Genomic DNA, 6238 nt, shown 5'->3' with positions numbered 1-6238 from the left:
CCTCTTAAAGGCATTAACAGAATCTGCCATTACCACATCACTAGGAAGGGCATTCCCCAACCTCACTGCCCTCACCGTGAAAAACCACCTACGCTGCTTCAAATGGAAGCTCTGTTCCTCTAATCTAAAGGGGTGACCTCTGGTGCGTTGATTGTTTTTAAGGGAAAAAAGAACATCCCCCAACTGCCTATAATCCCCTCTAATGTACTTGTACAGAGTAATCATGTCCCCTCGCAAGCGCCTCTTTTCCAGAGAAAACAACCCCAACCTCAACAGTCTAACCTCATAGCTTAAATCTTCCATCCCCTTTACCAGTTTAGTTGCACGTCTCTGCACTCTCTCCAGCTCATTAATATCCTTCTTAAGGACTGGAGCCCAAAACTGCCCCCATACTCACGGTGAGGCCTTACCAGGGACCTATAAAGAGGCAAAATTATGTTTTCATCCCTTGAGTCAATGCCCTTTTTTATACAAGACAGCACTTTATTTGCTGTAGTAGCCACAGAATGACACTGCCTGGAATTAGACAACTTGTTATCTACAAAAACCCCAGATCCTTCTCCATTAAGGATACCCCCAACACACTACCATTCAGTAGATAGTTCGCTATTATATTATTTCTACCAAAATGCATAACTTTGCACTTATCAACATTGAACCTCATTTTCCAGTTTGCTGCCCAGTTTTCCAATTTTGTCAAATCGCTCTGCAAAGCGGCAGCATCCTGCATGGAACTTATAGTTTTGCACAATTTAGTGTCATCAGCAAAAATAGAAACAGTACTGTCTATGCCCACCTCCAGGTCATTAATAAACAAGTTAAAAAGCAAAGGACCAAGGACTGACCCCTGCGGTACTCCACTAACCACACTGGTCCAATTAGAAAATGTTCCATTTACAACCACTCTTTGTAATCTATCCTTCAGCCAGTTCTCTATCCAATTACAAATATTATGTTCTAGGCCAATATTCCTTAATTTGATCATTAACCTTCTGTGAGGTACTGTATCAAACGCTTTAGTAAAATCTAAGTAGATGACGTCAACTGCCATTCCAGCATCAAGGTTCCTGCTCACCTCCTCATAAAAGGCGACTAAATTAGTCTGGCAAGATCTGTTACGCATAAAACCATGCTGGCACAAACTAATAGTATTGTGAACTGCAATGTATTCAAGTACCCTATCCCTTATTACCCCTTCCAAAAGTTTTCCTACTACTGATGTCAGACTAACAGGCCTATAGTTTTCAGGCTGAGAACGAGATCCCTTTTTAAATAATGGCACCACATTAGCAATCCGCCAGTCTCTCGGCACCATCAAGCGATTTAGATTTATTTATTTACAAAAAGATTAGCAGATAACAAATCCTGTGCTACTGTTCCTTTAAGTCACACAGAAAGAAGGTTTCTGGGCTTAGAGTTTATACTCTGGGAAGGTAACATACAGGCACAAACAGGGGGGAAATAAATAATGCTAACATTGTCAGATAGTCAGATTCATTTGTGATGTTGATTTTGGTTTAACCCTTCCCTACCAGTGACATAAAATCCAAAGCTAAAGTGTGCCAGAGACAAAGATTTTACGCTTATAGAATCCCTTGGAGCAGGCTGCGGCTGGCAGGGAAGGTGTTAAAAACAGTGATGGCTCAGAGGGCAGCTATTCAAATACACTTTCGACACCTGTTGGTTCAGTTTGGGTGATTGATGCTTCTAATGCATAATGAATTGTTGCTGGAGGAAGAACTTGCATTTTTTTATTAAGGCCACTTGGGGGAGTAATGTTATAGGATACAGAAGCAGCAGAAAGTTAGAGCTGGGCTTTCCCACAAAGCGCCATACATGAAACTGTATAGTAGATGTATAACTGGATACAAATAAAGGCTCACTTACGTACAATTTTTTTAACCAAAATGCAGTGTTTTTTCTTCCACAAGTTGCAATGGGCAGGGAAGTATCAATAGGATTGCCAACTCCCCCACACCACAACTAGTCACTCAAATGTATCTCACCTCTATTACAAAAAATTATTATGCTTCATCCAACCCTCATAACAACCAGTCTTTCCACTATATCTCACCCACAGCACAGTCTCCCACCTATATAGTACAACCAGTGTCTCACCCTCAACACCCAAAGTCTCTCAAATTTATCTCACCCACCGCTCAACTAAATCTCACACACACCACAACCAGTCTCAGGGCATTTGCACCTACCAACATCATAACCAGCCACTCAAATGTGCCCAACCCATACCCGTCACTCCAATAGATCTCACCAACAGCCAAACCCGTCCCTCAATTACACGTAAACCACAGCACAACTAGTCATTCCATTATTCATCATCCACATTCACTCAGTTGCACCAACCAACATCATAACCAGCCACTCAAATGTGCCTAACCAGGTACGCAACAAAATCTCACCCACAGCCCAAGCATTCTCTTAATTATACATACACCATACCAGAATTAGTTTCTCAAAATTACCTAAACCACAGCACAGACAGTTTCTCATATGTACCTAACCCATTTCACACTCAATATACTATACCCACCGCCCAACCATTCTCTCAGCTACACCTAACCCGCACCACAAACAGTTTCTCAAAAAAAACCTAAAAACAACTGTTTATTCCCCTTTTCCTCACCCACAGCCCAATCAGTCTCACAACTGAACCTACCAACATTATAAACAGGCACTCAGTTTAACCTAACCCATAGCACAACCAGTCACTCCTCTAGAATTCACCCACATACTAACCATTATCTCATTTATACCTCACATATACCACAACCAGTTTCACAATTCATCACCCACAGCCCAATCCACTCAATAGCACCTACCGCCATCACCTACCACCTCACTTTATACCTGAGCCATAGCACAAGACATTTAAGTAAATATCACACACAGCCAAACCATTGTCTTAATTATACCTAAGCCACACCACAACACAACAAAACATAAACAACAAAACACAACAACACAACACAACACCCCTTCACACACACACCCTCCCACCCCTTCACACACACAACAACCCACCCACCCCTTCACACACTCACCCACCCTCCCACCAGTGGCGTAGCGAGGGGGGTGCCGAGGGGGCCATGGCCCCGGGCGGCGTATCAGAAGGGGCGGCGGCGGCTCCTTCTCTCTTACAGGCAACAGGCGCTTTTATAAGGTTGCGCCCGTGCGTATGACGTCACACGTCAGCGACGAGGCGCAACCTTATAGAAGCGCCTGTTGCCTGTAAGAGAGAAGGAGCCGCCGCCGATGGTCTGTTGGGGGTATGTACTATGGGGGAAATTGGGGGCACTGTGTGGGGGCTACTGTCTATGGGGAAATTGGGGCACTTTCCATGGGGGGGGCCAGGTCTTTGTGGGGTATTGTGTATGGGGGCACTTCCTATTGGGGGCACTGTGTATGGGGCAATTGGGGCTCTGTGTACGAGGGCACTTTCTATTGGGGGGCAAGGTCTTTGGGGGGTATTGTCTATGGGGACACTGTGTATGGGGCAATTGGGGCACTGTGTATGGGGGCACTTCCTATTGGGGGCACTTTGTATGGGGCAATTGGGGGCACTGTTTATGGGGGCACTGTGTATGGGGGCACTTTCTATTGGGGGAACTGTGTATGGGGCATTTGGGGCACTGTGTATGGGGGCACTTTCTGTGGGGGGGGCAAGGTCTTTGGGGGGTACTGTCAATGGGGGAACTGTGTATAGGGAAATTGGGGCACTGTGTATGGGGGCACTTCCTATTGGGGGCACTGTCTAAGGGCAATTGGGGGCACTGTGTGGAGGGGGCTGTCTATGGGGACACTGTGTATGGGGAAATTGGGGCACTTTCTATGGGCAATTGGAGGCAATGTGTGTGGGGGGCACTGTGTATGGGGGTACTGTCTATGGGGCAGTTGTATGGGGGGACCGTGGCCAGAATAGCGTTAGGGGGGCCTGGCCAGCATAGTGTTAGGGGGCACTGTGGTAGGGTGACCCTAATACTTTTTATGTCTGTGTGTCCTGTACTGATGGGAGGGGCCCCGTGATTTCTGATGGCGGCCCTGCCACTATGGGCAGCCACGGACGCACAGCTGCTTTTTTTATTTTGTCTATTTTTTTTAAGAATAACTAAATAGAGGGGCGGCAAATTTCCGGTCGGCCCCAGGCGACGAAAGCCCACGCTACGCCACTGCCTCCCACCACTTCACACACTTTTTGGGCCTTGTCTGATGAACAAATACTGGACTATGAGGAGATTAAACAAGCATTGCTGATCTGTTATGCTATCACCCCAGAGTTTTACCAGCAAACATTCTGGTCATTGCTAAAGACCCCCCAGTATACTTCCCTTGAGTTTGGTAATAAGTTATCAAGGGCCCCTGACAAGTGGGTTAAAGGGTCTGGGGCAGAAACAATGGAGGACTTAAGGCAATTATGCCTGAAAGAGCAATTTATGGAGCGGTGCCCCCCAGGAGTCCGAGAGTGGATTGTGGACCGTGAGCTACAGACTGTAGAAGAAGCTGCCCAGTTGGCAGACAAGTATATGGAAATCAGGATGCCCACCAAGAGAGGGCCCCAAGCACCAGGTACAACAGGTTCCAGGGCAAGAGAGTTGCCAGGCTCTCATCCACGTTCCGCTGGCACTAATGCTGCAACCCACCCACCGCTACCAGGGGCTGGGCCTAGAAGCTGCTTTCGATGCGGGGCCCTGGGTCACTTTCAAGCTTCTTGCCCTCTAAACCAGCGAGCTTCTGCTGTGTCAGGGGCTCAACAGCCTGCTTGACCAGTTGTCACTATTCAGAAGGAAAGTGCAGGGTGTGACTTGCCTGAAAACAACAGTGAGACCCCCGAATTTGCAGTAATGCAGATTCACTGGGCAGATCAGTCCAAGAGAAGATGCCATGTGATTCCAGTGCAAGTAGATGGAAACCCAGTGAAAGGGTTCCTGGACTCTGGTGCATTTATAACTCTGGCGGAACCTAGTGTGGTCACGTTACATCGCATCGTTCCAGGGAAAATGGCCCGAGTGATTCTGGCTGGAGGACAGCGCAGAGAGGTGCCACTTGCACAAGTGACTTTGGACTGGGGAGAAGGGCCCGTGCTGCATGAAGTGGGGGTCATGGATCAACTTCCTGCTGATGTCCTGCTTGGGAATGATGTGGGAGACATTTGCTGAGACAGCAGGCAGAGTCAGGCGAGCCACCCGCAGTTGTCCAGGAGGTAAAGGGCAGACAGATGTGACTGATGACCCATTTGACATAGGTAATTGGCAGGATTTTAGGGCTGAACAAGCAGCAGACCATTGTCTCCAGCCATTACGAGACAGAGCTGGGAAAGGGGTGGTAGGTACCGAAGCAGGGGAACAAATAGTGCAGGAGGAGGTTGTACTATAGAGTCCTCAAAAGCCCTTGGGGAAAACAAAGGGAAGCATGCCATCAGTTGTTGGTGCCTGCCAAATTTAGGACCCAGTTGCTCCACCTTGCACATGAGGTACCCCTCGCAGGGCACCAAGGGATTTCTCACACGCGCTATCGCCTGCTACAAAATTTCTATTGGCCAGGGTTGTCACAACAAGTGGCACAGTTCTGCTGATCCTGTGACAGCTGTCAGAGGGTTGGGAAAAGTGGGGACCGGAACAATCATACATTGTAACCCCTACCCGTGATAGGGGAGCCATTTCAGAGAGTTGCTGTTGATTTGATAGGACCCCTTAGCCGACCCAGCAGGACAGGTAAGCAATATATACTTACAATGTAAGTTGCTCCTGGGAGCTACAAGTGACTATTATAAGGAACTTTATGTGCAGAGACCATACAGCACTTACAGCAGGGAGAGTTACTCTCGTTACTGGACTGTGACTCAAGCCAGACTGGTGGCCCAGATCTACTAAATAACTGTCACGTACATGTGAGACTGCTGCCTGAGGCCGGCCACTGCCAGAGGGACTAGGCCACAAATACTCCCTACAGTTGTGCTCCTGTTGAGCAGTTATACCTTGTTTTGAACCAAAAGGACTGCTTGTTAATAAAGCTTTGTTGTACTATTACCTGCCCCTGTGCTGCTTATGTGCCCATAGTCTGGTCCCATGCTCAGGGAAGTCACACAGAACGTTTTAAACTTTTACATAAAACTGAATCGACTTGCCTAAAACTCCAGCTTTATTGTTATGCAAATGGGAGGTGCCCTGCAATCATGAAATCCAAGCCTTTGGTAGGCTGAAATGGAAAAATATATATATAT

The sequence above is a fragment of the Xenopus tropicalis genome, chromosome 4 (genome assembly GCF_000004195.4).
Source record: "Xenopus tropicalis strain Nigerian chromosome 4, UCB_Xtro_10.0, whole genome shotgun sequence".
Taxonomy (NCBI): Eukaryota; Metazoa; Chordata; class Amphibia; order Anura; family Pipidae; genus Xenopus; species Xenopus tropicalis.
The sequence above is the reverse complement of the archived record's forward strand: the minus strand, read 5'-3'. Positions refer to the sequence as shown.